The following is a 22,024-nucleotide window of genomic DNA, read 5'->3' as shown; positions in this document are numbered from 1 at the left end:
GCATCGCAGGCACGTTGCGCGTTGCACGTATACAGCATGTCACGGCTACACTGCACGTCGCACGCGCACATGCACAACATGACACACAACCTGTCACACACACAAAAATCACAGCAACACGGACACACAACACATCACACACTCAAGAAAACACACAACCACGTCTCACACACACACGACACCACATGACAAACAACGTCTCACACACACAATCACGTCTCTCACACACGCCGACACACACTCACGCACACACGCACAGCACACGGCGGCTCTCACACACGGCACTGACACACACGACGTCTCACACACCCACGACACGACATACGACACGTCACACGACACACAAGACGGCAGAGGACACGACACCAAAATCCCACCCCGGAGACGACCCCCCGCGGGGGCGAGAGCGGAGCGGGGACGGTCGGGGGAACTCGGTCTCTGGGCGGTGCGTGGGGCCGGTGTGGGCGGGAGGGAAGAGGGCGGCAGGGCCGAGGGCGAGATTCCCAGCCCCCCTCGAGCGCTGGGGAGCGAGGGCTCCGGCTCGGCTCTCGCAGCGGCTCTGGCGAGGAATGGTGCCGGAGCTCTCGCCGGAGGGGAACGCGGCCGGAGGGGCCTGATCCGCTTGGGCCTCTTTCCAAGGAGGCGGAACCAGGCCTCCGCTCTCTGCCCGCTGCAGACCCGGCTGCCAGGTCGGCGCTTCCAGTTCCTCGTCCACACTCGCCGTCTTCTCGTGTGTTCGCCAACTCGCTCTCTCTCCTCTGCTCTCCTGGTGCCGTCTCCCTTTGTAGGACCCGGGTAGGTGGGCATTCCCACAGGTGAGGTCTCGGGAGCCATGGAGAAGTCGGAGCAGAGGAAAATCATGCAGGGCAGTAGAAAGGCTGCTGAAAGTACCTGAAGAGACAAAGGAGACGAGAAGGGGGGAGTCCAGACTAAGACAGGAGTCTAGTCTGTAAAGAGAAACAACGGGAAGTCTAAGGTACAGAAACTCTTCAAGTTGCCAAAAGACATTTAGGATGGGAAATGACTTCTTGAATCCAGTCTCTTTAAGATCTTAGGCTTAGTATGTGTGTCTATTTGTATTTGCTTCGTAATCTGCCTTCTTCTGTTTGCTATCCCTTATAATCACTGAAAATCTACCTTTTCTAGTGAAACTATTTTTTCTTTATTATTATTATTATTATTAAACTCAGTTTGTGCAACGGGTGCTCCGTGAGGAAATGATTTGTGTGTTACTCCAAGGGGCCGCCCGGTGTCACTGTTGGTCCAGGAGGGAAATGATTTGTGCATTACACTGACTGGCCACCCGGTGTCACTGTTGCTCCGTTAAGGAAATTATTTGTGCACTACCGTGAGTGGCCACCGAGTGTCACTGTTGCTCCATGAGGGAAATGCTTTGTGCAATACCTGGATTAGCCACCCGGTGTCACTGTTGCTCTGTGAGGGAAATGGTTTGTGCATTATCTGGATTGGCCACCTGGTGTCACTCTTTCTCCATGAGGGAAATGGTTTGGGCATGACCTGAATTGGCCACACACATCACTGTTGCTCCGGGGAGGGAGGGGGGGGATTGTTTGTGTGTTACTCCTGAGTGGCCACGTTGTGTCACTCTTCCTCCATGAGGGGAATGCTTTGTGCATTACCCTGTTTGGACACCCAAGACAACATACACATCACACACAAAACATCACACACACAAAACGTGACACCGACACACACAGAGAGAACACGTCACACATACAGAAACACGTCTCTCACACACACACAACACAGGACACCGACACACAAACAACATGACACACAAATAAAATGACACACAAAACAGCACACAACACGACACACAAAAATCACACACAATACACGACACCGACACATACACACACACACGAGATGCACAAAACGGCAGACAACGTGACACAGAAATCACACACGACACCGACACCCACACACAATACGATACACAACCCCTCACATGAAACACAAAATGGCACACGTGACACACACACACAACACGATGCACAAAACATCGCACACAAAATATCACTCACACACACACAACACGACACACACACACAGACAACACGACACACGACACACAACACGAGACACAAATATCTCACACAACACATGACACCGACACACACAACATGCACACAAAATGGCACACAACACAGCACACACCGTCACATGCACACAACACGGCATACAACATGGCACACACACACTCAACATGGACCACAACACGCACACATAAACACGTCACACACACACAAAACGACACACAAGTCACACACACAACACGTCACACGACACATGCAACACGACACGCACAACACGTCTTCAGCCTCCTTCAGCCTTCAGCCTCCTCTGCCCCTCCCTGCGCTTCCCACAGCCAGTCCGCCCAGGCGGGGTCCTGGGGAAGCCAGAGGGTCCTGTCCCCCAACTCCGCAGTCAGACGGGACTCTCAGCCAGCCAGGAAAACAGAGGTTTATTAGACGACAGGGACATGGTCTAACACAGAGCCTGTAGGTGCAGAGAACAGGACCCCTCAGCCGGGTCCATTTTGGGGGGCAGTGAGCCAGACAACCCCGTCTGCCCTTCACTCCATGTCTCCAGCCAGCCCCCAACTGAAACTCCCCCCAGCCCCTCCTCCCCTGGGCTTTGTCTGGGAATCTCGCCCTCGGCCCTGCCGCCCTCTTCCCTCCCGCCCACACCGGCCCCACGCGCCGCCCAGAGACCGAGTACCCCCGACCGTCCCCGCTCCGCTCTCGCCCCCGCGGGGGGTCGTCTCCGGGGTGTGATTTCGGTGTCGTGTCCTCTGCCGTCTTGTGTGTCGTGTGACGTGTCGTATGTCGTGCCGTGGGTGTGTGAGACGTCGTGTGTGTCAGTGCCGTGTGTGAGAGCCGCCGTGTGCTGTGCGTGTGTGCGTGAGTGTGTCGGCGTGTGTGAGAGACGTGATTGTGTGTGTGAGACGTTGTTTGTCATGTGGTGTCGTGTGTGTGTGAGACATGGTTGTGTGTTTTCTTGAGTGTTTTGTTGAGTGTGTGATGTGTTGTGTTGCTGTGATTTTTGTGTGTGTGACAGGTTGTGTGTCATGTTGTGCATGTGCGCGTGCGACGTGCAGTGTAGCCGTGACATGCTGTATACGTGCAACGCGCAACGTGCCTGCAATGCGCACTGTGTTGTGTGTGCAACATGTGACGTGCTGTCTACAACGTGCAACAGGCTGTGTGTGATGTGTTGTGCGTGTGACATGTAAAGTGTGACGTGCAACATGCTGTGTGTTCCACGTGCAACGTGTCAGTGTCATATGTGTGTCTCAATGTCGTGTGCCATTTTGTGTCATGTGCCATTTTGTGTCACGTGTCATGTTGTGTGCGTCGTGTCTGTGACATGTCGTGTGTGTGCGTGCGACGTGTTGTGCATGTGCATGTGCATAGTCAGACAAGTGCGTGACGTGATATGTGCGACATGCGACAAACTGTGTGTGCGAAGTTGTGTGTATGCGACGTACGTTCAACATGCTGTGTGTCTTTGAGTGTGTGTGAGACGTGTTGTGAGATGTGTTGTGGGTCATGTTGAGTGTGAGACGTGTTATGGGTCGTGTTGAGTGTGTGAGTGTGTGAGTGTGACGTGTTGTGGGTTGTGTTGTGTTGAGTGTGTTTTTGTGACATGTTGTGGGTCGTGTTGTGTTGAGTGTGACATGTTGTGGGTAGTGTTGTGTTGAGTGTGTGTGTGTGACATGTTGTGGGTCGTGTGTGTGATGTTTTGTGTGTGATGCTTTCTGTGTCATGTTGTGTGTGTGTTTGCATCGTGTGTTTTTTTGTGTCGTGTTGTGTGCCGTTTTGTGTCATCGTGTGTGTGTGACGTGTGTGCGTCCACGCCTTCGACGTATTGTGCGTGTCCGTGTGGGAAGTGCGAAGTGGGATGGGTCAACTTGCCACCCCCTTCCCCAACACTTTAGCCCCCTGTCGTAAACATGACCCTACCCCCACCCCAGGGTGCTACTGACACTGAAACGACCTAAAAGACCCCCGACTGATCACTATTGGCTGCACCCCATTGCCACCCGCACTTCTATGCTGCTGCTGGCCAAACCCTCCCCCCAAAATCTAAACCCCACCCGCTACCCGGAACCCAACTGGAACCCTGACCCCATAACCTGCCCCCCAACTCGAAACCCCTGAACCAAAACTGTAGCCCAACCCTCACCCCAACCCGAACCTCCAGCTCTGAACCCAGCCCCCCGAAGCCTGACACCGCTTTAAGCCAGAGCCCACTTCCCCATTCCCACCCTGGGCAACAACAGTGCAAACCACACCCTCCTGCCCCCCGCCCAGGGATCCTGCTTCTTACTACCCCTTCTTTGGAAATGAACCTTTTCTTCACTTGCATCCCACACACCTTCATTCTCCTTTGAGGGATTATTTAGTGACAGGGGTCTACACAAGGCAACTCTTTGCTATCACAGCGTAACAGGACACAGAGACGTGAAAACAGTGCAAACAACATTCCACGAGTTTTCAGGAGGTTTAAACACCCAATACATTTGAACATTTAACATTCGCTTTGATCTCTACTAACACACACATCCATGGTTGGTAGGCTCTGTTTGCTGCGGTGGATCCACTGGGGGTTGATGTCATGGGGGTTGAGTGAAAACCCACTAAATTGACAGCAGAGCGCTCTCCAGTCGCCGTTGGGACTGCGCCAGGAACAGCAGGAAAAAGGTAAATTGACCGAAGAGCGTCTCCCATCGACCCAGCCCAGTGTAGACAGAGCAGTAAGTCGACTGAAGCGACGTCAAATCCAGCTCTGTTATTCACGCAGCGGGAGCAGCGTAACTTAGGACGACTTCCTGCGGTAGGATAGAGTCATAAATAGAAAGGGAAGGCTAACCACCTTTAAATCCCTCCTGGCCAGAGGAACTGGGATTGTTTACTCTACAGAAGAGAAGAATGAGGGGGGATGTCATAGCTGCTTTGAACTAAATGAGGGTGGATCCAAAGAGGACGGATCTAGACTATTCTCAGTGACAGCAGATGACAGGACAAGGAGTAATGGTCAAGTTGCAGTGGGGGAGATTTAGGTTGGATATTAGGAAAAACTTTTTCACTAGGAGGGTGGTGAAATACTGGAATGGGTTACCTTGGGAGGTGGTGGAATCTGCTTCCTTAGAAGTTTTTAAGATCAGGCTTGAGAAAGCCCTGGCTGGGATGATTTCGTTGGGGATTGGTCCTCCTCTGGGCAGGGGGTTGGACTAGATACCTCCTGAGGTCCCTTCCAACCCCGATATCCTAGGATTCTATGATCATTTGGCCAACAACATGCAGCAAAGCACCCAACTCAGTTGCATAAATGCTCTATAAACCACTCCTCAATTATACAGAGACACCAGCATATCTCCCCAGCTCTCAGCCTTGCACCTCAGAAATGTACCATCTTACACGGCTCATGGCCTTCTCTTGAAAAGTGTAAGCTCATTAATTAGTTTGCCACTTCATCAAAAATAAAGGGGACATGCACCAGCCTTTGTCATGTGAGCAACTTTCCCAAGCACTTTGGACAAACTCAGGAGTAAGTATAAAATAGTAAAATAAGTTTATTAACTACAGAAAGTTAGATTTTAACTGAGTATAAGTATTGGTCACAGAGGTCAAAAGTGTTTACATAACAAATGAAAACAGACTCCCAGTCTAAACTCTAATTTGAATATACTAAGCAAGAATTGGATCAAACAGCTTTTCTCACTCACTGGTTGCTCCAGGCAATGTTGAGATCTTAATACACAGACTGAATTCCCTCTCAGCCTGGGACCAATCTCCTCAGTTCAAATTCTGAGTCTTCCAGACAATCTTCCAGGTGTTGAGATTGGGGAAGAGACAGGCCACGTGGGGGTGTCTTTGACTCTCATACATATTTTTTCTCCAGCTGCTAGGTAGATTCTTGCCGTGATGCTGGGGTTAGTTAGCCCCCAATATGGAGCAGCAGCTTGCCTCCTGCACCTTGTGGTAGGCATGTCACAGCTCCTTCACTTTCACCCCGCACGGCAGTGTGTCCGTGTCATGGCACCTTTCTATCATGCATCACGAAATCTGCGTGCGCACCTCGGGAGTTACACCGCAGAAAGCTGCTTTCCTGTGCAGAAACTTGCCCGTGTAGACAAGACCGCAGAGGGCTTCCATAAGAACGCACGACAGGTCATAGACTGGGTCAGACCAATGGTCCGTCAAGCCCAGTGTGCTACCTGAGAGCGACCAGTGCCAGATGCATTGGAGGGAAAGAACAGAACAGGCTTGTTGACCTGCAAGGTGAGGGTCTTTCACCTTTATATTTAACTTCATTGTTGTCAATTCCTACTTATCCTATATCTAACTACCCCTCCTCTGAGGTCTCTGGGCAAATCAGGTGTGAACCACTCCTTTGACACAGACGTGTCCCAATCCACCTGAACTGAGGCAGAATTTGGGCCAATGTCAGTTTGGAAAAGGCCTGCTTCACCCAGCAGGTTTCTCAAAGTATCCGCTGCTGTGAACCGCATGTCGTCTGGATGTGCGAACTCCAAAGATAGCAAACATGAAAAAAAAAACGCAAAGCCGGTTCTGAGGTTTCCAGAGCCAGGCCTGAGGGTTAAAGAGCTGTGCTCAAAAGGACAAGGGGGCTCAGCAGCTATAAAAACAACTAGTTGCAAAAACAAAACAAAAATTACATGGAAAAAAAACAACCAAACAACAACCACCCAGAAAAGCTCCCATCACTCGCCCATCACCATTGTAGATCTTGACATCTCCTGCCTAATGTGACATCTTTGCTTTGTGAACAAGAGCCCTGGGGAACTCTCTGGCTCACCTGTGTGGGTGGAAGGTGTCTCACACTACGTGGGAAGGCTGCATCATGAGAAAAACCACCTGTGCTCTACTTTCACACTTTCTAATCTTTCAGAGTAGCAGGAGGCGGAAAAGTGAGACACATGCATTAGACTCAAGAGCAAAACTAAGAGACCAAACCACAGACTCTGGACTCAGCATTCATGTATCCTGCAGTCTGAACTTGGAATCTGTTTCCTTCATTGGCTACCATCATTTAACCAACACGGAAGTGCTTCTTGTCCAGCAAGGCAGCCAGTTTGGGACCCATAGGCATGGCATGGCTCTGAAGGAATCAGCTGTTTCTCTCTGTGCTTCAGGAAACTTGGGATCCAAATGGTAAAAGACAGTTGTTCCCAGTTTCATCATGGCATCCTTTAGAAGTGTGAGCAATTCTAAAAACAGTTTACCTTGGCCACAGGTCACCATAGCGTCCATCTCTGGGGTGAAAATCAACCACTCGTACCTCTCATTTCTACCTGAGTTCTTGTCAAATCTTTGACCTTAGTTGTAGCAATTTTACACGGCTCTGGCGTAGAATTCTTCACCAACCACACAACATACAAGTAGCGATACTGAGGTAGAACTCCCCCAAATATGCCCTTTTGTTTCTTTAATCTGGTGGCACAGATTTAAATAAGGGACTAAATTCAGGTGCGGCTTAGAATCCTTCTAAGACACCAAATGTCAGGTATCTACTCAAAATGGGTGTCTTTCTGCAGCTCTATCACATTCCTCATGGATGTCATTTCCTACACATTTACAGCATCTCCCAGGAGTGAGCTGAACAGAAATGTCACTTCCATTTTTCCCATCTCTACCTAGGAAGGGATTGCATTTCCCAAATAAGAGGCAACATGCACCTGATTAGGAAGGGAAGATCTTCAGGAGCAACCTCCTGCAGGGCATGGGCCACAACTGCTTTGGGAGGCAAATGAATGGGTCTTTTGCTTAGTTCCAAATCCTTTACTAGAGAATCCTCTTCCCAGCCCCTTCGGGAAATATTGACCTTACCAATTGAAGAACAGGGGGATAGAGATGGTGATGGAGAATCCCTCTGATTTACCCTATGTTCTTCTGTTGTTACAGAGGGGAAAAGACATTTTTCCCTATCCCTTCCCTATTCCTGCTCTTTGTTATACTTCAATATATTTTAAGGGAGGAAAACGGGAGTAAAAATATCTGCCTTCAGGAAAACCTGAAGCAACAGCGCTCTGATGAACTGTGACAACTGGGAATGAAACAATATGATCCTGGTGGGGGAACTTGATGACTAACAATGGTTTTTAAATGGAGGAACAGTATAACTGTGATGCTCAGGCTTTGTTTAGACTAGGACATGTGATGGAATTTAGGTCAGGTCAAGGGGGGGAAAGCTAATGCCAACCACTGCACCTCGGCTGCATCTGCACGACAACTGTAATTGTCTTTTAACACCAAGATCACTAACTTGAGCAGCCAACGCCATGTACAGTCCTAGTGGATGTAAGGCACGGGTAGTTTTTGCCTCAGTGTAGCTTGTTGGGAACAAACCTCTCTCCCCCACCTGGAGCTGATGAACATTCCTGGCTGGAGGGACACACGCTCCTTTGACCGAAAAGGAAAGGAGTTGATAGAAAACATCACAGGACTGACCCCAAAAAAGGCTGAGCTGCAAAAGGCAGGAGCAGGCAACTCATCTGGGGGAGCTGAGTAACCACGGTGAAGATGGGGCACAGATCCCTAAGTGGGAATTAGCAAATGTGATTTAAAAGAAAAAAATACCTTTGGCCAGCCCTAGTCAAGGCATTTGTTACAGATCACTCCCATGTGGATTTTCTGATGTCTAATAAGGGTTGAGCGCTGATTGAAGCTTCTCCCACACTCAGAGCACGTGTAGGGCCTCTCTCCTGTGTGGATTCGCTGATGTGTGATAAGGGCTGAGCTTTGATTGAAGTGTTTGCCACACTCACGGCATCCATAAGGTTTCTCACCCGTATGGATTCGCCGATGTATGATAAAGTATGAGCTCCGATTAAAGCTTTTCCCGCACTCAGAGCACATGTAGGGGGTCTCTCCTGTGTGCGTTCTCTGATGTGTGATTAGGGTAGAGCTCTGATTGAAGCTTTTCCCACACTCAGAGCATGTGTAGGGTGTGTCTCCCGTGTGGATTCGCTGATGTCTGATCAGGTTTGAGCTCCGATTGAAGCTTTTCCCACACTCAGAGCATGTGTAGGGCCTCTCCCCTGTGTGGATTCGCTGATGTGAGAGGAGGGATGAACTGTCAATGAAGTGCTTCCCACACTCAGGGCATCCATAAGGTTTCTCACCCGTGTGGATTTTCCGATGTGTAATAAGGTGTGAGTTCTGCTTGAAGTGTTTCCCACACTCAGGGCAGCCATAAGATTTCTCACCCGTGTGGATTTTCCGATGTGTAATAAGGTGTGAGCTGTGCTTGAAGTGTTTCCCACACTCAGGGCATCCATAAGGTTTCTCACCCGTGTGGATTTTCTGATGTGTAATAAGGTGTGAGTTCTGCTTGAAGTGTTTCCCACACTCAGGGCAGCCATAAGATTTCTCACCCGTGTGGATTTTCCGATGTGTAATAAGGTGTGAGCTCTGCTTGAAGTGTTTCCCACACTCAGGGCATCCATAAGGTTTCTCACCCGTGTGGATTTTCCAATGCGTAATCAGGTGTGAGCTGTTCTTGAAGTGTTTCCCACACTCAGGGCATCCATAAGGTTTCTCACCCGTGTGGATTTTCCGATGTGTAATAAGGTGTGAGCTCTGCTTGAAGTGTTTCCCACACTCAGGGCATCCGTAAGGTTTCTCACCCGTGTGGATTTTCCGATGTCGAATAAGGTGTGAGCTCTGCTTGAAGTGTTTCCCACACTCAGGGCAGCCATAAGGTTTCTCATCTATGTGGATTCTCTTATGTGCAATGAGATGCGAGCTCCGCTTGAAGCATTTCCCACACACACAGCATGCGTAAGGTTTCTCACCCGTGTGGATTCTCTGATGTGTGAGAAGGTCCGAGCTCCCTTTGAAGCTTTTCCCACACTCGAGGCATGTGTAGCGTGTTCCTTCCAAGTTCATTCTCTCACGTGTAATAAGGTCTGACTGGCTACCGAAGTTTTCCTCTGGCCTCTGCTGACTCTCACAGGCTTTTGTTTTTTCTGGGCGTGCACAGCTCCCAGAATCATTCCCTTTGGACCTTCCTGACAACATCCCATGGGCTTCTACTCGCTCAGCATCTTCCTGCTGGGGTTCCTCCTCGTTTTCACTCACCATCCCAACACCTGACGGGAGACCGAGAGAATCCAGACGTAAGTCTCTGCCTGCGCCAGAGAGAAAGGAAATCTCAGAGAGAAGAATGGAAAAAGGGATGAAGGAACGAAAACGTGTACAGGACAGATCAAACCTATCAGGAGCTGATTTTCCCTTAAACCTTCCCCAGAGGAGAGAAAGGAAGGGATCAGTTCTGGGTCTGTATCTCAGAAGAAATCTCAGGGGACAGCGAGATTGGGGAGGGACCTGCTGCCAGTTGTCAGTCAGGATAGGTGGGAAGCCATGAGTGACCTCTGCTTAACGATTCTACATCTGCAGGGAACAATCCTGAACTTGGAGAGCTCACAAGGTCTTTGTAGGGCATCCCAAATGTTTCCTGTATTCACCAACAGTTTTGGGGTTGGTTTAACCAATGCCTCACCTATGCAGGCAGCTCTCGGGAGCACTTTTTTCTTATGAAGGTCTGGGACCCACGGCTCCTCCCCTCGTTCCAGCTGCGAGATCACATCAGTTCTGGAAACTGGAAACCCTGCTCAAGGCAAAGAAAACAAGGGAGGTCAGTGGAATTTGTGGGATATTTGTCACAAAGAATATTCCATGCTTTTAAGCCCAGCTCACTTTTAAGTAGTAACATCCGAAGGCCGGCTTCCTTGGCTCAAAGTGTCAGGAGATGATTATTATAAATCATATTCATTACCTTAGTGCCTAAGGGCCAACTAACAGTGGGTCCTCATTTTGCTAGGCACAGTACAAACCGAGAAGCGTTGATCGCCCGTGCCCTGAAGATGTTACAATCTAAATAGACAAGGCAGACACAGAATGGGGGAAGGGGTACAACCCACCAGCAGAGTGAACTCCGTGAAGACAGAGTGACAGATCTGATCAACACAGGCCTAGATCTTGAGACTATCGGATTTAATGTTACAACCAGGGCCAGTGTTTTCCGGAAATTGTCGCTAGGACTGCTTTTTTTCCCAAAATTACTCTTTGTTTCTGGAATCACCGTTAATATCCGGAATTGCTGATCAGAGGGTGGGTGGGGCATCCAGGGTCACAATCCCCCAGATTTCTCCATGGAGACACCCGTCTCCTCCCCAGGGCACAGGCTGGCTGCGGTTGAGACTTGATGCCAATTTCTTCCCTCCTCATACAAGTCTGGGATCGGCAGTGGGACGCCAGGCTCTCTCATCATGCTGCAGAGAGGACGGCACTCACAGCTGCTCGCGGCCGTGTCCACAGCACCTCTCCCCTGCTCATCTCCCCTGTACACAGCTGGTTCATGCCCCGTCTCTCCAGCGCACAGCTGGCTCTAGGCTCTCAATGCCCAGTATCTGAGCCCCACCGCCCCCAAACAGCCGGCTCCTGTCCCCTCCCCCCAAGGCACTTTCAAGCTTTAAAGGATTAGATATTGCTCAAGTTTGTCAATTACTCTCTTTTCATTGCCTGCAAACTCTTGCCCTAATTATGACTGTTATCTGTATATCTAAGCCAGCCCTTGAAAGCATGAATTCTTCACAGACTATGATGCCGAGATGCGCCACATGATACCAGGAAGGGCTGCGGGATGGGTTTCCTGTGCAAGCTGGTATCACTACGGGGTGATGAATGCCAGATCTCAAGGCTGGTTATGCAGAGCTCCACCTTTTGAAGCTTTACCCAACGCAGAAAGGGGTAGGGACGGATTTCCCCTCATTCAGGAGACTGAAGACGACAGACTTTTGGGGGATAAACAGCTGAGTTTGAGCTGACTGAGGGGGGTCTTTCTGGGCTACAAACTCACAGGACCTGATAACCAGCAGGAGGTAACCCTTTAAGAAAGGTTTTAATACACTTTGGAACCGATCAGGGATTCCCATGAGGACTGCTGAGGGAATGAAGGTAAACACGCATTTGGATGCTCTTCTTGTTTTATGAGAACGGGAACAGGAAGGGCAGGGATCTCACTGAATACAGGATCTCAGCAGGACTAGGTGTCAGGATAGCACCATATTGCAGCCCATTGGAAAACATAATCCCAACTACACATATAAAATGATGGGCTCTAAATGAGCTGTTTCCACTCAACAGAGGGATGTTGGAGTCACTGGGCACAGTTCTCTGAAAACATCAACTCAGTGTGCCACGGCAGTCAAAAAGCAAAGAGAATGTTGGAAATCATTGTGAAATGGATAGATAAGAAGACAGAAAATATCCTATCGCCTCTATATAAACCCATGGTACACCCACATCTCGAATACTGCCTGCAGATGTGGTTGCCCCATCTCAAAAAAAGATATATTGGAATTGGAAAAGGTTCAGAAAAGGGCAACCCAAATGATTACAGGTATGAAACTCTTCTGTACGGGGAAAGATTAAAAAGACCGGGACTATTCAGCTTGGAAAAGAGACAAAGGGGGGAAATGAGAGAGGTCTATAAAATCAAAACTGCCGTGGAGAAAGTAAATAAGGACGTGTCATTTACTCCTTCTCATAACACAAGGACTAGGAATCACCCAATCAAATTAATAGGCAGCAGGTTTATAAGAAACAAAAGGAAGTATTTTTTCACACATTGCACAGTCAACCTGGGGAACTCCTTGCCAGAGGACATTGTGAAGGCCAAGATTATAATCGGGTTACCAAAAAAAAAAAACAAAAAACACCATGAGAAATCTATTGAGGACAGGTCCGTGAATGGTAATTAGCCAGGACGGGCAGGGATGGTGTCCCTAACTTCTGTTTGTCATAAGCTGTGAATGGGTGACAGGAGATGAATCACTTCATGATTCCCTGTTCTGTTCATGCCCTCTGGGACACCCGGCGCTGGTCACTGTCGGAAGACAGGACACTGGGCTAGATGGACCTTTGGTCTGTCCCAGTGTGGCCGTTCTTAAATACCAGGGAACCTAGTGAGTCCAGTGCAATGGGAGGGAGTAGGAAAATCCCTGGCTGTGGAGAACACTGGGAAATTAAAAACTATCATTCAGAAGCAACAGACTCTAAATAGTCTAGAAAAGCAGAATGTGAAAAATAAGAATCGGGGTCATGTGACTTCAGGAATGAGGGACTCAAAAAACCATGTCTGCAAAGAAGGTAGATTGTGGCTAGTGCACATGCGGATGAGGGAGCAACTCTCCAGGTCTCAAGGATTTTCACCAGCAACCGAGGCCATTGTCCCATGCACGGGGCAATCCGGATCAGTGAGGAGTTGTGTCATCTGTAATCCTGGCTGAGTTCCAATGCTCTGCTGCTGGAGCTCCCTTGTCTGGATTCCCCCAGCCAGCATTCAAGGTCTGTGTGATCAGTAACCCTGGACCAGCCGCTCTGACCCCAGAAGCCTGCTTCTTACACCCCAAGCACATTCTGGTCTGGGTGGAGAAGGCTCAGAGTTTGAGAGAAGGGCAGGGGTAGGAAGCTTCTGTTCGTTATGCTGGACCTAACCCCCCGTTTTACTTGTGCAAACAGGAGATATTTGACACTGTGCGATTCTGCTCCTGTGCTCTCTTCCCACAGCGTTCAGCAGCAGGGGAGGGTCTCTGGTCGTGTGTGTGTCACTGGCATGCTGGGGTGATGCTGGAACAGGACAGAGCAGAGGTGGCATTGTGGGGGTGGCGTGAACCTCATCTCTTCCGTTCCCCTTCCAAGAACCGAGGGGACAGGAACCCTTACCCAGCGAGGTCACAGTCTCATAGGTCTCCTGCATGACGTCTCTGTAGAGGGCTCTCTGAGCGGGGTCCAGCAGAGCCCCCTCTTCCCTGGTGAAATACACAGCCACCTCCTCGAAGGTCACCGGCCCCACTCACAGCCCCACTATTCATGGGGGAGAGGGGCCAATCAAATGGAAACTCTGGGTGGACCGCAGCCAACAGAGTCCCACCCCCACCCCGCTCAGAGCACCCAGGAAACACCAGGGTGAGGGGGCGAAGAGACACCCCTCCTCTCTCCCAGCAGATCCATCACACACCTACTAGCCACAGACTGAGACCGGAGATGCTGCCCCGAGCAGGGTCCAGGGAGAGATCTCTTGTAGGAAGCCCAACACCCTCCTCCTTGTGAAAAGAAAAGGAGGACTTGTGGCACCTTAGAGACTATCCAATTTATTTGAGCATAAGCTTTCGTGAGCTACAGCTCACTTCATCGGATGCAAACTGTGGAAAGTGTCGAAGAGCTTTTTATATACACACAAATCATGAAAAAAATACCTCCTCCCACCCCACTCTCCTGCTGGTAATAGCTTATCTAAAGTGATCACTCTCCTTACAATGTGTATGACAATGAAGGTGGCCCATTTCCAGCACAAATCCAGGGTTTAACAAGAACGTCGGGGGGTTGGGGAGCAGGAAAAAACAAGGGGAAATAGGTTACCTTGCATAATGACTTAGCCACTCCTAGAGCTGGATATGAAGCAGGGGAATCTCCCCTAAGCCTGACTGGTGGCTTCCCCCTTCGTATTTCAAGGCACCCGCTGGTTAGTTGGGTCAGGCTCCAGCACTAGGAGTCTGGTCCTTTTTCCCAGCCCCATCTAGGTAGGTTATTTTCTGTTCACCAGATTGGAGCATTTCCACCTCCGAACCTCATGGGTCTCTTCCTAGAATCTAGGCCACTTATTAAACAACTCCCAGCAGGTCTGCCACCCCCTGGCCTCCTCCCTTTCTCCACCCTGTGCATTTCCTGCCCCGCTCCAACCTCCAAACCAGACGGTGCAAACCTTCCCCTCTCCCGTGTATTTGCTGTCCCTCTCCCTCCTGCAGGAACAGATCAGAACCCCCCCACAATAATCCCCACCTGAGCTGGCTCCTCTGCAGCCATGTCGCTCCCTTGTCCCATGGGAGGACGGGATGAACCGGAACGAAACGTGAGTGTCGTTCTGCAACCTGGCCGGGCAAGAAGGGCTGTTGTGGAAGTTTAGGAACGGGCATTAGTTCATTTCACATCACGCTTCCCCCAGGCTCTTTCCCTGCAGAGCGAGATCCGAGATTCTGCCGTGCTGAGAAAATGCTCAATCTCTGGATTACAGCAGAGACCTGGCCCCTCCTGCCAGGCTAGGCCCACAGACACACTTTTAACCTCCTTTCTCCCTCCCGCATCCCAAAACAAAGTCTCTGAACGCAATCCTAGAAAAAAGCAGAACCAAAGGAGTCCCTTTCGAGGATTCCCTCTGACACTGACCCCACGGCAGCCACACCCCAGCAGGAGGGACATGGAGTCAGGAACTGGGTTTTCCTCTCTCTCATCCTCGTCTTGTCCACAGGAAAGTGATTCTCCCCACAGTGCAGTAAGACATCTGTCTGGGCAGATGAGAGAGCTGGAAATCTCTTTCAAAACTCTTTTATCCCACAGACCCTGTCAGTCTCTCTATCTCCTTTTCCCTGTGCCCTCTCCATGCCTGTCTGCTAGGAAACTCTCATTCCTGGGTTGTTTGCTCCCCCATGGCTGGATTTGCTCCTGCAAATGGCAGGAGAAATGGGGTGGGGGGCTGTTTGTGGAGAGTCATTTTATAGTCCTTCACTGCCTGCCTGGGATTTCCCCATTGCCTGCCTAGGACCCCCACCTGCCCTCCACCAGGATCTGCCAGCCCATTTGCCTGGGACCCCCTCCTCCTCCCAGCAGGACCCCCTGACACTTTACAGGAGGACCCCTCACTCTGCGCCAGGGACCGCCCCACCACAGTGCTGTGCACTGGGCATGGTAATGGTCCCAGGAGCCAGCTGGGCAATCCCAGACAGAGCCCCTGGCACAGCACCAGGCAGCGTCTAATCCCCTGCCCCACCTGCCCAAGAGACACCCACCCCCACTGGTCTGCAGCCAACAGGCCCCCAGCGATACCCACCTCCAGGACCCATAGCCTTAGGGCTGGGCACTTCAGAACTAACCCCCGAAACCCCAAACCCTCCAGAACCCACCAACCTGACTAGGGTCCCCCCTGCCCAGCCACCCAGAGGCCTCCCCCTACCACAACGTCCCTTCAGCTCCCGCTGCAATCTCCCCACACAGACACCTGCCCCCCCAGCAACAATGTTCCCTCACAGTGTCTGGTAAGTGGACAGAAAGTTATCACCACCCCCTGCTGGCCAGTCACACAGGCAGAGGGAGCCCGGGGGGACGCCTCTTTAACAGGAGAAGGGAAGCCATGGAGGGCCAAAATAAGTAAGACATTTCCATACTCTGTCACTAGCAAATAATGGCCACCGTGGATCCACCCCAGAGTTGGCTACATCTTTGCACTGCGGGAAGCACCCCCCCCCTCACGGAGACCCATGGAGGGCGATAGGTTCCCCCAAGGAAGGACAAGTTGCTAGGATTTAGAGACATGGGGAACAGCCCCAAACCAAAGAGGATTTTTAATTGACATTTGATGATGACATAGTAAGAGGGAAACCTGAGATTTGAGATCAGTGTTCAGAAATGAAAGAGAAAGGGTGGAAATCTGAGGGATTTTGGATCCATTTATGCAAATTATAGAGAGGAAAGTGGAAAATGAGAGGGATTTTATAGCAGTTGTTGATAGGAGGTAAAAGCTGAGTGTATTTCCCACCACTATTTGGTCAATGAATAGAGCGGAAATGGGCAACATTGGGAAACGTTTTAGATCCATATTCAGGAATCTGAGAAAAGGTGTAAATCTGAGATTTTCGTCGTAATTTATAATTACAGAGACAGGGAAAGCTCTCAGGGGCATATTCAATTAGAAGTAGACAACTCGAGTAAAAGTGGGGCAAACGTTGAGGGTATTTTTTAGGAATCTTTGAGACGTACAGAGAAAACGTGTCACAAACTACGCAACTGAGAACATGGGATAAACGCCAAGACCGGGGGGGATTTTATGTGGCTATTAAAGAACGAGCTGGAAAAGGGGGACCGTTTGTCATATAAAATCCAGCCTGTCCAATACATAAACAGAAAGTGATGGTCCCCCCCACACGGCCCCCGTTCACCTGGGCAGCAGGGAGGCCTCTGAGGGGCTGACTGAAGGGGGCGAGGGGGGGGAGCTGGAGGGCTCCCTGGGGGCGGGGAGGGGGCGGCAGTGGGGGATGGGCAGGTGGGGGGCAGAGAGTCACTTTCCTGCCCCCCCCGCCAGCGCTCCCCCCCCACGGGGTCTCCCACTCACCGGGGCGGGTCCCAGCTGGACAAAACCCCGCCCCCGGCCGGGCACGGGGGGGTTAATAACGGGCCCCACCCCACACAGACCCCGGAGGGGAGCCGCAGCTGCTCCTGCGACAGATCCGACACGAGGCAGCGCCTGGTCTGCTCCAGGCCCCGCCTCCAGACGCTGCCCCGCCCCCGGTCTGCTCCAGGCCCCGCCCCCAGACGCTGCCCCGCCCCCGGTCTGCTCCAGGCCCCGCCCCCAGACGCTGCCCCGCCCCCGGTCTGCTTCAGGCCCCGCCCCCAGGCGCTGCACCGCCCCCGGTCTGCTCCAGGCCCCGCCCCCCGGCGCTGCCTAGTCTCGGGTCTCTCGGAAGAGCAGCTGCGGCTCCGCTCCGGGGTCTGTGCTGGGGGGGCCCGTCATTAACCCCCCCGTGCCCGGCCGGGGGGGGGGCTTTCTCCAGCTGGGACCAGCCCCTGGCTCTGCCCGCCCCCGACCCCGTGAGTGGGAGACCCCGCGGGGGGGGGAGCGCTGGTGGGGGGGCAGGAAAGTGACTCTCTGCCCCCGGCACGGCTGGGATTGGGGGGGGCAGAGACTGGGGCCCGGCGGGCGGGGTCCCTTGGGGGGTGTTGGGGGGAGAAGCCGGAGTTGCGGGGGGTGGGGGTTGAACTGTCTCTGTGCAGCCAGGAAATTCCCGGGGGGGGAAGTGGGGGGCGGCGGGGGAGTTAATTGGATCCCCTTCCCCCCCACGGGCACAAATGCCCCCCAGTTTTCCCCTTTTCCCTCTCGGTAGCTCCCACGTGGTTGTAAACTCCCCCCCACCCCCCCATTGATCCGCTCTCTCGTCTCCCCTGATCCCCCCCCGTCTCTCCCTCCTCCTCACATGTCCATTGAAACTCCCCTCCCGTGGGGGGGGGGGGGATTTCCTCCCCCCCCCCCGTTTTATCCGCAGCGATTTGTCCCGGTGTCGGTGGGAAGTTGGAGCCCGGAGCCATCCCCCAACCTGGCGGCCCCGGCGTGGGGGTGGGAGGAGACGCCGGGTCTCTGCCGGGGCGGGGAAGGGAGGGGCCGTGTCCCCCATGGGGCTGCCCCCGATCCCGGCTTCCCAGTCCCACTTGCTGCCCCCCAACTGCAGCACCGTTGCCCCCAGCCCCCACCTGCCCCCCACCTGCCCATCCCCCACTGCCGCCCCCTCCCCTCCCCCAGGGAGCCCTCCAGCTCCCCCCCCCCGCCCCCTCCAGTCAGCCCCTCAGAGGGCTCCCTGCTGCCCAGGTGAACGTGGGGGGGGGGGGGGCGGGAGGCATCACTTTCTGTTTATGTATTGGACAGGCTGGTTTTTATATCACAAACGGTCCCCCTTTTCCAGCTCGTTCTTTAATAGCCACATAAAATCCCCCCCGGTCTTGGCGTTTATCTCATGTTCTCAGTTGCGTAGTTTGTGACACGTTTTCTCTGTACGTCTCAAAGATTCCTAAAAAAGTTTCGGGGGACTTGTGGCACCTTAGAGACGAACCAATTTATTTCAGCATGAGCTTTCGTGAGCTACAGCCCCCTTCATCGGATGCAAACTGTGGAAACTGCAGCAGACATCATATACCCAGAGACCATGAAACAATACCCCCTCCCACCCCACTCTCCTGCTGGTAATAGCTTGTCCAAAGTGATCATCAAGTTGGGCCACTTCCAGCACAAATCCAGGTTTTCTCACCCCACCCCCCACACACACACACACAAACTCACTCTCCTGCTGGCAATAGCTTATCCAAAGCGACCACTCTCCTTACAATGTGCATGATAATCAAGGTGGGCCATTTCCAGCATAAATCCAAGTTTAACCAGAACGTCGCCCTGAGTCCTTCTCCATCCTGGTTGGGAAATTAACCCCCCTGCAACAATGATCATCTTTCCCTCTCCTTTGAGAATCATTTGTTCCCTCCTTTCTCTCTGTTAAAAATGTTTGCTGATAAAAGAGACTTGCCATATATTCAATACCCATCAAAGCCAGGGGCCTCCCCCTGTTTCGGGGATGGGTGGTTCCCAGTTGGTAACAGGAGAGTTGGCTGGACCCTTTTCTTTTCTCCAGCTGGCACGGGATGAGGAGGTCCCTCTGAGTGCAGCATGGTCCAGAAGTATCCCAAACCCCATGACAAAGGGTCTCCGTGAGGGGGGGCTTCCCGCAGTGCAAAGATGTAGCCAACTCTGGGGTGGATCCACGGTGGCCATTATTTGCTAGTGACAGAGTATGGAAATTTCTTACTTATTTTGGCCCTCCATGGCTTCCTTTCTCCTGTTAAAGAGGCATCCCCCCGGGCTCCCCCTGCCTGTGTCACTGGCCAGCAGGGGGTGGTGATAACTTTCTGTCCACTTGTCAGACACTGTGAGGGAACACTGTTGCTGGGGGGGCAGGTGTCTGTGTGGGGAGATTGCAGCGGGAGCTGAAGGGGCATTGTGGTAGGGGGAGGCCTCTGGGTGGCTGGGCAGGGGGGACCCTAGTCAGGTTGGTGGGTTCTGGAGGGTTTGGGGTTTCGGGGGGTAGTTCTGATGTGCCCAGCCCTAAGGCTATGGGTCCTGGAGGTGGGTATCGCTGGGGGCCTGTTGGCTGCAGACCAGTGGGGGTGGGTGTCTCTTGGGCAGGTGGGGCAGGGGATGAGACGCTGCCTGGTGCTGTGCCAGGGGCTCTGTCTGGGATTGCCCAGCTGGCTCCTGGGACCATTGCCATGCCCAGTGCACAGAGCTGTGGTGGGGCGGTCCCTGGCGCAGAGTGAGGGGTCCTCCTGTAAAGCGTCAGGGGGTCGTGCTGGCCGGAGGAGGGGGTCCCAGGCAAATGGGCTGGCAGATCCTGGTGGAGGGCAGGTGGGGGTCCTAGGCAGGCAATGGGGAAATCCCAGGCAGGCAGTGAGGGACTATAAAATGACTCTCCACAAACAGCCCCCCACCCCATTTCTCCTGCCATTTGCAGGAGCAAATCCAGCCATGGGGGAGCAAACAACCCAGGAATGAGAGTTTCCTAGCAGACAGGCATGGAGAGGGCACATGGAAAAGGAGATAGAGAGACTGACAGGGTCCGTGGGATAAGAGTTTTGAAAGAGATTTCCAGCTCTCTCATCTGCCCAGACAGATGTATTACTGCACTGTGGGGAGAATCACTTTCCTGTGGACAAGACGAGGATGAGAGAGAGGAAAACCCAGTTCCTGACTCCATATCCCTCCTGCTGGGGTGTGGCTGCCGTGGGGTCAGTGTCAGAGGGAATCCTCGAAAGGGACTCCTTTGGTTCTGCTTTTTTCTAGGATTGCATTCAGAGACTTTGTTTTGGGATGCGGGAGGGAGAAAGGAGGTTAAAAGTGTGTCTGTGGGCTTAGCCTGGCGGGAGGGGCCAGGTCTCTGCTGTAATCCAGAGATTGAGCATTTTCTCAGCACGGCAGAAACTCAGATCTCGCTCTGCAGGGAAAGAGCCTGGGGGAAGCGTGATGTGAAATGAACTAATGCCCGTTCCCAAACCTCCACAATGGCCCTTCTCGCCCGGCCAGGCTGCAGAACGACGCTCACGTTTCATTCCGGTTCATCCCGTCCTCCCATGGGACAAGGGAGCGACATGGCTGCAGAGGAGCCAGCTCAGGTAGGGATTATTGGGGGGGGTTCTGATCTGTTTCTGCAGGAGAGAGAGGGACAGCAAATAGATGGGAGAGGGGAAGGTTTGCACCGTCTGGTTTGGAGGTTGGAGCGGGGCAGGAAATGCACAGGGTGGAGAAAGGGAGGAGGCCAGGGGGTGGCAGACCTGCTGGGAGTTGTTTAATAAGTGGCCTAGATTCTTGGAACAGACCCATGAGGTTCGGAGGTGGAAATGCTCCAATTTGGTGAACAGAAAATAACCCACCTAGATGGGGCTGGGAAAAAGGACCAGACTCCTAGTGCTGGAGCCTGACCCAACTAACCAGTGGGTGCCTTTAAATATGAAGGGGGAAGCCACCAGTAAGGCTTAGGGGAGATTCTCCTGCCTCATATCCAGCTCCTCACAAGGAGGAGGGTGTTGGGCTTCCTACAAGAGATCTCTCCCTAGACCCTGCTTGGGGCAGCATCTCCTGTATCAGTCTGTGGCTAGTAGGTGTGTGATGGATCTGCTGGGAGAGAGGAGGGGTGTCTCTTCGCCCCCTCACCCTGGTGTTTCCTGGGTGCTCTGAGAGGGGTGGGGGTGGGACTCTGTTGGCTGCGGTCCACCCAGAGTTTCCGCTTGATTGGCTCCTCTCCCCCACGAATAGTGGGGCTGTGAGTGGGGCAGCAGGTCCTGAGTGTGGGGCTCTTGCTCTTTCAGGGGCCGGTGACCTTCGAGGAGGTGGCTGTGTATTTCACCAGGGAAGAGGGGGCTCTGCTGGACCCCGCTCAGAGAGCCCTCTCCAGAGACGTCATGCAGGAGACCTGTGAGACTGTGACCTCGCTGGGTAAGGGTTCCTGTCCCCTCGGTTCTTGGAAGGGGAACGGAAGAGATGAGGTTCATGCCACCCCCACAATGCCACCTCTGCTCTGTCCTGTTCCAGCATCACCCCAGTATGCCAGTGACACACACACCACCAGAGACCCTCCCCTGCTGCTGAGCGCTGTGGGAAGAGAGCACAGGAGCAGAATCGCACAGTGTCAAATATCTCCTGTTTGCACAAGTAAAACGGGGGGTTAGGTCCAGCATAACGAACAGAAGCTTCCTACCCCTGGCCTTCTCTCAAACCCTGAGCCTTCTCCACCCAGACCAGAATGTGCTTGGGGTGTAAGAAGCAGGCTGCTGGGGTCAGAGCGGCTGGTCCAGGGTTACTGATCACACAGACCTTGAATGGTGGCTGG

The sequence above is a fragment of the Caretta caretta genome, chromosome 28 (assembly GCF_965140235.1).
Source record: "Caretta caretta isolate rCarCar2 chromosome 28, rCarCar1.hap1, whole genome shotgun sequence".
NCBI classification, from domain to species: domain Eukaryota; kingdom Metazoa; phylum Chordata; order Testudines; family Cheloniidae; genus Caretta; species Caretta caretta.
The sequence above is the reverse complement of the archived record's forward strand: the minus strand, read 5'-3'. Positions refer to the sequence as shown.